Source organism: Centropristis striata, chromosome 4 (assembly GCF_030273125.1).
Source record: "Centropristis striata isolate RG_2023a ecotype Rhode Island chromosome 4, C.striata_1.0, whole genome shotgun sequence".
Taxonomy (NCBI): domain Eukaryota; kingdom Metazoa; phylum Chordata; class Actinopteri; order Perciformes; family Serranidae; genus Centropristis; species Centropristis striata.
In genome coordinates, this window is record NC_081520.1 from 21962699 (window position 1) to 21975930 (window position 13232).

General features: G+C 37.8%; 1 pseudogene; it reads right to left on the bottom strand.

Moving 5' to 3' along the window:
* Positions 1–699: 699 nt before the first annotated feature.
* LOC131969508 (uncharacterized) lies at positions 700–7431 on the bottom strand (annotated as a pseudogene).
* Between the last annotated feature and the right edge of the window lie 5801 nt (positions 7432–13232).

A 13232-nucleotide genomic window follows, 5' to 3' on the forward strand; every position in this document is an offset into this window, starting at 1 on the left:
TAGTGTTTTGTCTCTATTCATTGCTGGTGTTCAGAACTTTGGAATACCGTCCAGGGTTAGAAGCGATCATGGAATGGAAAACACTGGTGTTGCCCGTTTCATGCTCTACAGGAGAGGACTGAACAGACGTAGTATTATTACTGGCAGATCAGTGCATAATCAAAGAATTGAAAGATTATGGGCAGAGCTAAATCGAGTAGTGTCATTTAATTTTGTTAATCTTTTCAACTTTATGGAGGAGCATGATGTTTTAGATTCACTTAATGAGTTACATTTATTTTGTCTTCATTATATTTATTTGCCACGAATTCAGAGAGCTGCCTCTGAATTTCAGAACCAGTGGAATAACCATGGTCTTTCAACACAAGGGGGGCTAACTCCTCTCCAGTTGTGGCAAAGGGGCATAGTCACCAATGCAGGAATACATAACCCAAGTATGAATGGTATTTGTGACATATACAGTGGCTTTGGTATTGATGCAAACAGATCACTCTCTGAGTTATCGACAAATAATGTTGTTGTTCCATCAATTAACATTTCCATCAGTGACACAACAATGGATGCAGTTCAGCAGACCTTTGATCCATTTGAAGATGATGGAAATCATGGTATTGATTTGTTTTGCAACCTTGTGCATTTTCTTCAAGAGAGGCATTCCTAAAATCATAGAGTTCATTAAAGGAAACAAAACCCCTCAGATATTTATGATTTGAAAAGGAAGAGCACATGAACATAAATAGAAAAGGTCCACACTGTTATTTACTTCCTGTAGTTGTGTAATGCATATCAAAACACACTACCAATATTTGTGATAGTACAGCATTACACCTAAAATTATTGGCATATTTTAAAGTTCATTGTTGCCATTTATTTCATTTCTGTGTATGGGATGTTAATACCTTTATCTGTGTAATTCTGAGCTCAAACCTCTGTTTACATTTTACAGCCATGTTTCTTGAAATGTTCAAATAAATTGTTACCCAAAAATTATGAAACTAATGTGAAACCACATTTTATTGAAGCTTTTTGCTCTGGAGAACTCAATATATTGACTGAACTATTACTTATTTTAACATGTTTTGTTGAATAGAATGACTAAAAGTAACATCAACATTAATACAACAATCAGTGGAATCTGTGAGACAAGGAGCATAAGAAGCAACACAAAAGCAGCACACCAGAGAGACAAAAGCATAAAAAATATTTACACATTACACATACACTCATCACCCACTGAAAAAACACACTTTTTAAGTTGTGTATGTTAAAACAGCAACACTTTTACATCTTGATATACAAAAAAACCCCACAAGACTCAATTGTTTACTATATCTGACAATTCAGAAGAGTCTATACCACCCGCACATTTAATTAGTCTTAGAACCTAGCTTTCCACTACATGCTTACATGTGTAAATCAGGGCCTGATTGTGGTGCTAGAAGAAACTTGCCTTTGTTTTTGTACAAGTATGCCAAAGATAACCTGCTCCACCTACATATGACTTACCCTCAGATACCAGATAAATGTAAAGTTACTGAAATACAAAGTGAAGAAAATGAAAAGTATGAAATCAGTACACTGATGATCAAAAACAGGTGGGGAGCAGTGAACAACATTGTTTACTTATCAATAAAAACAAGCGACAGTAAATTCTGTTCAGTTCCTAGCTACACTATAGAGCCAAGTTCCACAACAATTTAAAATTACATCACAATAAGTTCCTCATTAAAAGTCTGCTTTTGCTTTCACTGAACTTTCTGAAAATCTGAACTGTACTAAAGAAAATGTTAGCACCTTATTGTTTTAACAAAGATGCAACAATGTGTATTTTTCAAACAAAATAATGTGGAATGATATCCACACCAAAAACATATGTCAGGAACTGTTTTGGAATTATTTGAGTGCTGACTTGTGTGAACTTGACCTTGACAGAATACTGAATTAAGCTATGCCAAAACCATGGGTATTGCCCAATGCAAAGTCCATGTTTTCCTGAAAGTCTCTGTAAGAGGTGTGCAGTGGTAACTTCAAGCAATTGATGCAGGTGTTTGCAATGGGCAGTTTAGAAATGGTTCCCGTGTTGTGCTCTTGGTGAAGAAATTCAACTGAAGGTTGTGGGGAGAAGCCAATTGGTGGAACAGTATTGTCACCGGTGGCAAAGGCGAGAATTGTCCCCAGCTTGTGCGTTCCCTCTTGATCTAGAGAAAGCAATACATTTGAAATTAGATTAAAATAAACAGAACAAAAAAAACATTGCACGCATCAGTAGGCCTACTCTTAAGTGATGTACAGTGACAAGATGCAGTGCATTATAAATTTAAAGTAAGACAAGAAACATATCACTTCTACATTAACCTTCTGCATCTGTTAGGTAGTCTCTCCAGAAACGAACAACAACTTCTTCAGCACGCCTTCTGTTGCTGCCAACTGGAGATAGGCGGAGGGTGAAGAGGCTGTCAACCAGGTCAGCTGTGAGGGTTGTAGGAGACCAGCATAGAAGGGGGCGAAAACTCTCCTGGTGAGCTTGGATTTTGTCCAGCACACCAAGTGTCCTCAGTCCATCCCGAAATCTGAGTAAAAATCACACTTTTTTAAAGTGTTTTGGTTGGCAACTTTAGTTTTAAAAAGAACCGTTTGTTTTAACATCTTCACATGTAGCAGATGAATGAACAAAGAAAAACATATAATTATAAAGATAGGAATATAAACCCTATTAAAATATGCAAATATCTTGTACTTCAGGTTAGTTACAACAGTAAAGTATGTATGTCAAATTCATATTTTTCAGGGTACTTGGTAACCAGTGGTTGAAGAACTACTACTAAGACCTTTACTTAAGTAAAAGTATAGCAATACAGCATTGTAAAACACTCCTACTACAGTAGTAAGTAAGTATTATGAGCTTGATGTAGTTAAAGTATTGCAATAAAAGTAGTGGTTTGGTCCCTCTGACTGATATATTATTATATATGACATCATTAGATTATTAATAGTGAAGCATCAGTGTTAGAGCAGCATGTTACTGTTGTAGCTGCTGGAGGTGGAGCTAGTTTACACTACTTTATATACAGTTAGCTAGTTTAGTCCAGTGGTTCCCAACCTAGGGGTGGGTCAGCAGATAAATGTGAGGGGTGGTGAGATGATGATGATGAGGAAAGAAGAAAAAACTAATTACTGATACACAACTGTGTTTTCAGTTTTTGGACTTGGCCAATTCATGTGGAGGGTGGGCATGACCTAGCACACTATACACTTAAACAGGAATGGCCTTAAGAAAACCCCTTAACACAAGGCAGTCGTCATGGGTTTCAGTTCTTGATTGTAGAGGCTAAAAAGCTGGATAAAAATGTACCTCTCAAAAGGACCACGCACTCTGTGTATCACTTGGAACATCAGGATGTCATCTACAAGCAGATTCTTGTCTTCCAACCTCCGCAGTGGCCTCAGGCAGCCAGCATTGGCCAAACACTCCTCAAGTGGCTCTGTTGTTGCTAGCAGATCTTCAAATGATGTACATTCTGTGACCTTCCAATAGATACAACAAACACAATTTGAAAGAGCTGTAATTAAACATCTTCCCCTCTACATGAATCACTAGTGTTGATACAGATGCACATATACCATAACATATTCTAAAACTCAGAAGAAAAATTACCCTTTTAATTTTTTCACGCAGGTCACCATCTGCAACATCTTCCAAAACTGGCTTAGCCAATTCTGGACCATCAACAAGGCAAGAGAAAAGAGTTGGGGACAGAAAGCTTGCGGGTGGACCCCCGTGTACAAAGCTTACTGCAATGGCCCTGCCTGCAATGAAGTACCTGTCCTCTCTCATGGCTAGAGAAAATAAAATAAAATAATTTATTTGACAGTGCATGTGTACAAAGACTTGACAAAATACCTGTACCATCATATAAAATGTAGTGATATAAATAAATACAATTATTATGAGATTACAATTAATACATACCAGTACTGTCAAAGGCCAAGTTCATTTTGCCACCTTCTCCCCACCTAAGTCCACAGCCTCTTCTGGTACTCCCATATCATCAGAAAACCTGACAGAAATACTGTGACATGGATCATAGGTCCCTCGTTTAAAACCTCTGATGGCTCCATCCAGGACTGTGGATCGGTTAATGTTAAACTTGCATTTCCTCTGATAGTTTATTTTTGTTGCAAGATCTTGCAAAATATCGCTTGCTGGCACCGAATGTCCTGACGTCCTTCTGAAACAAGATACAAGATAAATATAAGTTATAGTATATACTAGTTAAGAATGCGGCATCATGTGTTTATTCATCATGGTCAACTACGGAGCTGAACAGTACAGAAGAATAAGATATATCAGGCTTTGGATACGGGTACCGTTCTTCTAAGTAGAAATGTGGTAATTGTTGGTTTGGCTCTGCACAACATTTGTTGACAATAATAAAAAATATAGAAAATTGCCAGCCTCATCACTTAACTTTTACATACCAGTACTGTCAAGGGCCAATACACATATGCATATAAACATATGAGCAGGTATGGCACCTGAATTCACTAATAATGCATTAAAAACTGTCTTTGGAAGTCGCTACCATAAAACATTTGCATTTTTTTGTAATAACCTTTCACTCTGTAGGCTTGCTAGTATAGCCTGGCTCAATTCCTCATAATCAGAAGACATGTCAGACAGTGCAGCCATTACTGAAAGGTAGTTATCATAGTTGGTTGCTGGAGTGCTGCTCTGGTAGGGTGAGCTTGAACTGTTTTGGCAAGTCAGGACCACAGTTGGATCAACTAAAGTTGTTCCTCCAAACGACGAGGTAGAAGGCTGACTGGAGGAAGGGCAGCTTTCCTGTGAGCACACTGGCAATTGACTAGAAGAACTGCTTGCTGAAGTGCTGGTGTGGTTGGTTGAGATACTGCTTTGGTATGTCGAGGCAGTTGTTTGAGTGACTAACGCTCCACACCCAGGTGATGAGGCAAAAAGTTGAACTGCAGACGTACAGGTTGGTGGGGAGGCAGTCATTCGGCTGGAGAAACCGTCTGTAGATTCAAATGAGTGTCTATCTCGTATTAGAGATGAGGAGCGCAGCTGCCTTGCTGAACCAGTGTTTTCCTCACTGCTATAGCCTGTAATATCATCCTTGGAAAGACAACAGATTTTAAGATATATTCATTTTCAACTGTAAATGGAACAGTACCTGGAAAAACCAAGATTTATGATTACAATTCTAAGAATTACTTTTGCTGTCCACGCTTTAAAAGTGCCCTTAGAGTACCAGTATCCTCTCCTAATTTTAGCTTTCGGTTAGTCCAATTAAGCAGCTGTCAATGCATTCCATTTCTGTGCTTAGATTTAATATTTTAAAAACAGGCATTCCAACTCTGCACTAGTCTATAGAAAAATGATATAGTTCTTCAACACTCATAGCTACAAAGTTGAACTGAAACTTTAAGAACAACCAAGATAACAACACTATTCTTCATTCATTCATGTTTATGCACCAATTATAGTTGTTATTATGGTTATTATTATTACAATGCTCTGCAAGTCAATTCAAATGTGATACAACATACCAAAATTGGCTTTGATGGTCTGATGTATAGGGCTTTAGATTTATAGACTTTATGTATGAGATTTGCATCCAGCTCTTGTCCAGCACGCAGTTTGGGCAAAATCAATCTGTTGCCACATGCCATCAGAAACTCAAGGCTGAAAAACAGTGGGTAAAAATGCAAAAGGTTAGGAAAAAAAGGGTCCAAAAAACTTTTTTGGATGCATAAGACACATTGAAAACTGATGCACTGACAACCTGTGTTCCATTTCATCTTTGAAGATGGACACAGCAGAAAACCAGCAGTCAGAAAAATAAATGAGGAATGTAAGCGATGCCAAAAAAAATCAAATGTACTAAATAACTGGCTTAATAGTTGTTTTGTTTACATAATCTAATTACATGTGATTTTCACTGCTGGAGATATCCTTTAAATTTAGACTTGACATAAATAAAAGTGCTTACTTCACATCAGCAGAGAGTTTTTCTCCAAAGGCATCCCTTATTTGTTCATTGACAGTCCTCTGGTCCCAGGATTTTTGGAATTCAAATCCATTCAATATATGTCCTTGTTCGTGTAACTGTTGCTTTGTGCGATGTTTGACAACAAGACTGCTTGATGGCCTCGGAAGAAGGATGATGTCTTTGTTGAAAGTATCGTGATGATGTGTTTTGGCCCTACAAAACAAAGCAGAAATATATGTATTCATCTTTAATGCATTCTGTGCTCATCAACCCTTAAAACATGGCAACATTTGGGATGTTGTATTTTTTAGAATCCTACCACAGCTGTTTTGAATAATATATGTATTAATATTTATTAACAGTAAGCATAAGTACATTGTGAAGTACATTTCTCATTTTCTCAAGTTCATACAATATTTTACATTAAAATAAAATATATAAATGAGATTTATATTGATATATGATATGTATATATATCACACCTCTTTAACTTGTGCTAAAAACGTTAGCAATCTAAAACTCCACTGTGTTGGCGATTTAAAATTGTTTTTATCTGAAATAGGTTTGTCACTGCTCGAACTGAGTTGAACATGGCTAAAATGAGCATGACGGCTAGCGGACATTTTCTCTGATTAGCTACACGTGTCCCTACACGTGTAGCTAACACTACACATGTTTAAACGGCTCACAAGTTCAAAACAGCCTCCGATATTTTCTGTATTTAAATAACTTTTATTTGCCTGTATTGTTTAAACTACCGACATGTTTTAAAAACATTAACTAACCAGATTTGACTGTTGCCAAAGTGTGTTGCAAAATTAGCAGGAGTACATTTAGGATTTAATGTTAGTTTAACATTACGTTGTTCTCACCTTTTCCTTGACGGGGAGTTCCAGTTGCCAAAATGTTGCTGAGTCTGATATCGCAATGACGGCCGCCGCAGTCCTCCAGTTTGGCCTTGTGTCACATTAGCTGCTGCTTGGACTGCTGAAGGAACTTGGGAGTTGCCTGGTCTGAAAAGTTCTCGCATCTCACTTTCCACCGCGCTATGATTAACGTTAGGTGCAGCTGAGCCTGTCCTCTGCCGCTCAAGGGATGAGGACAAGGATGGGATGGTATCAGAAGATGACAAAATATTCCTTAGTACTCCAATAGCTTGCTGAAATGCCCGCGTCTCATCTCCCCCCTCCATGCTGATTGTGACCTGACCTGAACGTGACTCTGCTTGAGCTTCTCAGCCAATCACAGAGCGATAAATTACCTTCTTCTTCCTCTTCCTTCGGTTTTATGGCGGGTTGCAACCATTGCTTATTAGGTGTATACCGCCACCTACTGTACCGGAGTATGTAGACGATAAATGCTGCCTTCCGTTTCCACTATACTCCTTCCGTTTCCACTATACTTTCACTCACACATACATACATTCTCCTCTCACACACATACATTCTCCTGAAATGTATGAGTGGAAATATATGTATGTGAAAGGAGAATGTATGTGTGTGAGAGTGAAAATATATGTATGTGTAAGGAGAATGTATGTGTGTGAGGAGAATGTATGTGTGTGAGAGTGAAAATATATGTATGTGAAAGGAGAATGTATGTGTGTGAGAGTGAAAATATATGTATGTGAAAGGAGAATGTGTGTGTGAGAGTGAAAATATATGTATGTGTAAGGAGAATGTATGTGTGTGAGAGGACCAGAATGAATTATGGCTTGTACGGCCCCTCATACCGTGTATTGAGTTTAACAACAATTCACCATTCTCGATGGCAAATACATGTGCCAATAAACTGAGGTTACCAAATCTCAATTCATACGATCTCTTTAAAACAAACATAGATTTTGGTATCCATAATTCGCCTGGATTTGGATGCATGTAATGCATAAATTTAAACAAATTGAGGGATTTAAGTTTTTTTTACATTTTTTCTTGAGGTCTTTAAGTTTATGCCAAGAGAATGTGTTTCTGTTTACATTTGAGGATATGTTAGGGGGGAGAACAATAGTGTATTGTTTTGAAAGTATTGGCAGTGTCTTGCACTTTTTATTTGTAACACTCCCATCCACAATTATTCAAACAAGAAATAAATGAGTATGGGTAATCTTTAGTGTCTCAAGTTTTATTACCAAATCATTGTTATTTGCAAACAATATTGTACAGTGTCTGTCTAGAAACTAGTACATTGAAAAATAAAATGGCTTTAAGCCTTGCTTCTAGAATACATTGCCTTGTGCTTTGATTTAGGATCATTTGTTTGTTGACACTTGTTATTTATACCTGTTGTTTGAGGTTGAAGTTGCACTTAACAAATAAACCCACATTTATAGTAAATAACTGTAAACATCTGAGCTGGTATGTGCTTAAACAGAACCTGAGTAATAAAGGTGTACATTGCTGCCCTTCATGTCCTACATTTCAATGTAAGGCTTTTTTCACTTAAAATCCAGCTATTTATTTCAGAGCAAAGTAAAGTTCTTATGATGCCTCCCAATGCTCTGGCCTCTGCAATCCATTTTGCACTGTAGCATGCTCTAAATACTCCTGAATGTCTGGATCACCGCATGGAGAAAGGGTCTGCCTTGACTCAGGAAAAAAACCTGTAGTTCAGTTTCTTCAATGGCAAATCCACAGTCCCTTGAACCAAAACAGATTGACATGTTTTTAATGAAACATCTTTATAGGGGAAATCTCATTAGAACAAATATAGGCTCCAGCCCGGAAGCGTTTAGCCAGATTAGTTTTCAAATGCAATGTGCATACAATTTATACAGCTGTACTTAACTAAATATATGAATGGTAAGTATAATGTAGGCCTAGAGCGAAAGGGTCACTAGAGACAGTTCAACAAGGTGAACAAGAACATGATGTGAACAGGGCTATAAATTAATCTATCAGTGTAATTTTGAGACATTACAGTCCACATACATTCAAAGTAATGTTGAAGACATATTCCAAGGAGTAGTAGCCTATGTAGGCTAATTGTGGAGTTGTATACTATAAATCAGTGGATTGATATGACAGGAAGTTCAACAATAAACAAACAATATCTATCTATCTATTATTATAATAATAATACAGAATATATTTTATATTATTTCATATTTATTTATTATTATTTCATAATTAAACTGTCACATGCATCAAGGAAGGAGGCAGTCCTCTGGTGTTGCTGCTTCTCACACTGCATCCTCTGACAGAGTCACATGGAGCTTCACAAGATGGACCAGATGATTTTCATCTACAAAATAAGATAGCATAAATGAAAAATCCAGTCATCACAAACCTTTTGGGCTGGCTAAATCACATTGAATCATTGTTGAATGAGGCCTGATCATTTCCGTATTATTGCTTCAATATGATCAGTATATTAACTGATAGACAGACTGCACAGGATTTAATACAGCCCCATTCAAAAACATAACATATTCACCATACAATTTATGATTCACCATATCAGATCTTTTTAACAATAGTTTTACTATACTTTTACCATACTTTAGGCTGTTTATTTTGTTATAGCCTAAAGTTCTCCTCACCTTTGTGTCTCACAGCAACCCTGTCTCCTACAAATTATGTTTGTATATTACTGTTTAATAATTAGCCTCAGTTGTGTGGTGATAAGGTAATCACTGCCTGGATTATGTTCAGAAACAACACTTTTTTGAGTGAATGAAACACTGCTTTTTCTCATTATGTTAATAAATGTAATTTATAGGAGACAGTAGACACCTGAGACACACACCTGACACACCCACACCTGGGCTATCGTTACACACACTGAAGTTATCACACAGCATGATTAGCTGCTTTCTTAGCCTGCTCGAGTGATTTTATTAGCCCTTACTAACAGAGAAAAAGAGGATCGTGTAGATAAAGTAAAAGCACTTACCATCAGTCATCTCTTTAACTAGGTCATGTCTTCTCAAGTCTCCTCCGGTAAACAGCAGCTAGCAGGCGCCGTTGTTGTGAAGTTTGCGGCTCCACTTGTACTCCCGAGCTATCTCAGTCTCTGTAGCATTGTCCTCGTTTAGATACCTACAGTCAGAGACATTGTATGCTACCATCGGCACATCCATCAGTGCAATATCTTCCTCGGAGGTCCCGCTGTCTCTCTCTCCTCTCGTCTCCTCACCTACCGGTGCGGTGAAATAGTCCATAATGAGCTCTGTCCAGTTATCAACACATGTAGCACCTCTGACCGGAATTAAATTGAAAAGTTTTGCAATGTACTCCTTACATTAATCCATCTATTTAAGCTAGCGATCTTTAAACCACTGTCTGAAAACCACGCCATCCAGCCTTTGTCTGTAAACAACGTCACGTTAAGAGCTCAAAAACTATACTTATCATATGTCATATATCTTATAATGTTGACATTGTATAAGACTTTATATATTCACAAACACATAAAACCCCAAAACAGCCCCAAATCTTTTTTTCAATGTTTGAACCTGTTTTTACAAGAACAGGGGCTGCGACTTCTGCAACCAATCAGGAGGAGGATCAGTGTCCAATATGTACCTACCCTTTCCGGTTTTGATGAATTGCTGGCGTATTGTGGCGAATTGCTGGCGTGTTGTGGCGAATTGCTGGCGTGTTGTGTGAATTGCTGGCGTGTTGTGGCGAATTGCTGGCGTGTTGTGTGAATTGCTGGCGTGTTGTGGCGAATTGCTGGCGTGTTGTGTGAATTGCTGGCGTGTTGTGTGAATTGCTGGCGTGTTGTGTGAATTGCTGGTGTGGTTTGCTACGGTGGCCTCGAAGTGCAAAACACTTTTACAAAGTGTGAAACACTTTTACAAAGCTTGAGACAAATTTACATTTGAAAAAACACTTTTACAAATGACAAAACACTTTTACAAACACTGAAAACAAATTTACAATGGCAAAACACTTTTACAATTGACAAAACAAATTTACAAGTAACAAAACACTTTTACAAATGACAAAACACTTTTACAAGTGACAAAACACTTTTACAAATGACAAAACACTTTTACAAGTGGTGAAACACTTTTACAAATGACAAAACAAATTTACAAACACTGAAAACAAATTTACAAGTGGCAAAACACTTTTACAATTGACAAAACAAATTTACAAGTAACAAAACACTTTTACAAATGACAAACCAAATTTACATTTCAAAAAACAAATTTACATTTCAAAAAACAAATTTACAAGTCCCGAAACACTTTTACAAATCAATTTTCAACCGGAAAAGGAATGTACCGGCTCCAGGGCTGAACCTGGACGGGCCAATCACCGGGAGCGACAACTCTTAGTCCCGCCCACCGGGGATGCATGGAGAGACGCAAGTGAGGGAAGCGAGGAGAGGGGAAACGATTTTGCTGCATCCCAAAGCCCTTAAGTTTCGCCTCCTCTATCCTCTATCCTCGCTTGAACCGGAAGTTCTTTCGCGGGCGCCATATTTAAGACCGTCCCAAAGCCCTTATTTGTGATCGGAGGATAGAGGATAGAGGATAGAGGAGGCATATCGGAGGAGGCACAAGCGAGGATACACGAGAGAATCCTATGCGGAAGTCTTTTAGCGGTGGCCCCGCCCCCTGACTCGTTGAATAGACGCAGCAGCTGATCGGACTGATGTTATACATCGCAACATCGCTGTAGTTTGATACCGGAGTGAAGACAGATCACAGATTAAACTAAAGTGTGTCACCACAAGTTTTATATTTTATTTATATGATTTACCATGTAATTAAAATCTGTTTTATTGTGACTCTGAACAACAAAAACACCACAAACATATTTCTACATTTATAATAAATTAAGAGAAACATCGCTCTAGAAGTTATTTTCCTTTTTCCTTTTTTTCCTTTTCGTGATCTGTTTTTTCCACCGTACAGATTTATTATGGATATTATTAAAGTAAAAAAAAACAAAAACAGTAGAGAGTCTGAGAGTCTGTCTGTCAGCAAGAAACACTTTTACATTGTTTGTCATTTTCATCAGTACCACGCGAGGCTGATCATTACTGAGTGACATAATTTACATTTTACCTTCATCATCTAACCTAATAAAATATTGGCCGGTGTTCAGCGGACACAATCATGTGCTGGGCCCTTCTCCCCTGGGTCAATATATATATATATATATGCATATATATATATTTTTTTAATACATGGCCCTAATACGCCGTCGTAGTAGACGATCCTGGTGATAAATTAATTATTTGATATCCCAGAACATGACTGTGTCCGCTGAACACGGCCAATATTTTATTAGGCGAGATGATTAAGGTAAAATGTAAATTATGTCACTCAGATCAAAACTACACCCAGCAAGGATCAGCCTCACGTCGGACTGATGGAAATGACAAACAATGTAAAAGTGTTTCTTGCTGACGGACAGACTCTCATACTCTTTACTGTTTTTTTTTTAATTTACTTTAATAATAATAAATCTGTTTGGTGGAAAAAACAGATCACAAAGAGGAAAAACGCTTCTAGAGCGATCTTTCTCTTAATTTATTATAAATGTAACCGAGTAAGGGCGCCTATACTGTATGGATAATAAAACAATAAACGGACACAAATAGCTGTCTTCAACAGGAGAGTCTCACTCTTTATTTCTCTTCACAGTTTACTCTTCCAACCACCGTCAATACTCCCTCGGACCAAACACACATCACTTCCGGTCTCCCTTTCACAATAAAACACTTCATCTGACAAAGCTTGACTAAGAGCTGCCATAACAAAACTAGGTTACATAAATGTAGACATATGTTTGTGGTGTTTTTGTTGTTCAGAGTCACAATAAAACAGATTTTAACTACATGGTGAATCATATAAATAAAATATAAAACTTGTGGTGACACACTTTAGTTTAATCTGTGATCTGTCTTCACTCCGGTATGAAACTATAGCGATGTTGCGATGTATAACATCAGTCCGATCAGCTGCAGCGTCTATTCAATAAGTCAGGGGGCGGGGCCACCGCTAAAAGACTTCCGCATAGGATTCTCTCGTGTATCCTCGCTTGTGCCTCCTCCGATATGCCCTTGAGTTGTCGCTCCCGGTGATTGGCCCGTCCAGGTTCAGCCCTGGAGCCGGTACATTCCTTTTCCGGGTGAAAATGGATTTGTAAAAGTGTTTCGGGACTTGTAAATTTGTTTTTTCAAATGTAAATTTGTTTTGTCATTTGTAAAAGTGTTTTGTCACTTGTAAAAGTGTTTTGTCACTTGTAAAAGTGTTTTGTCATT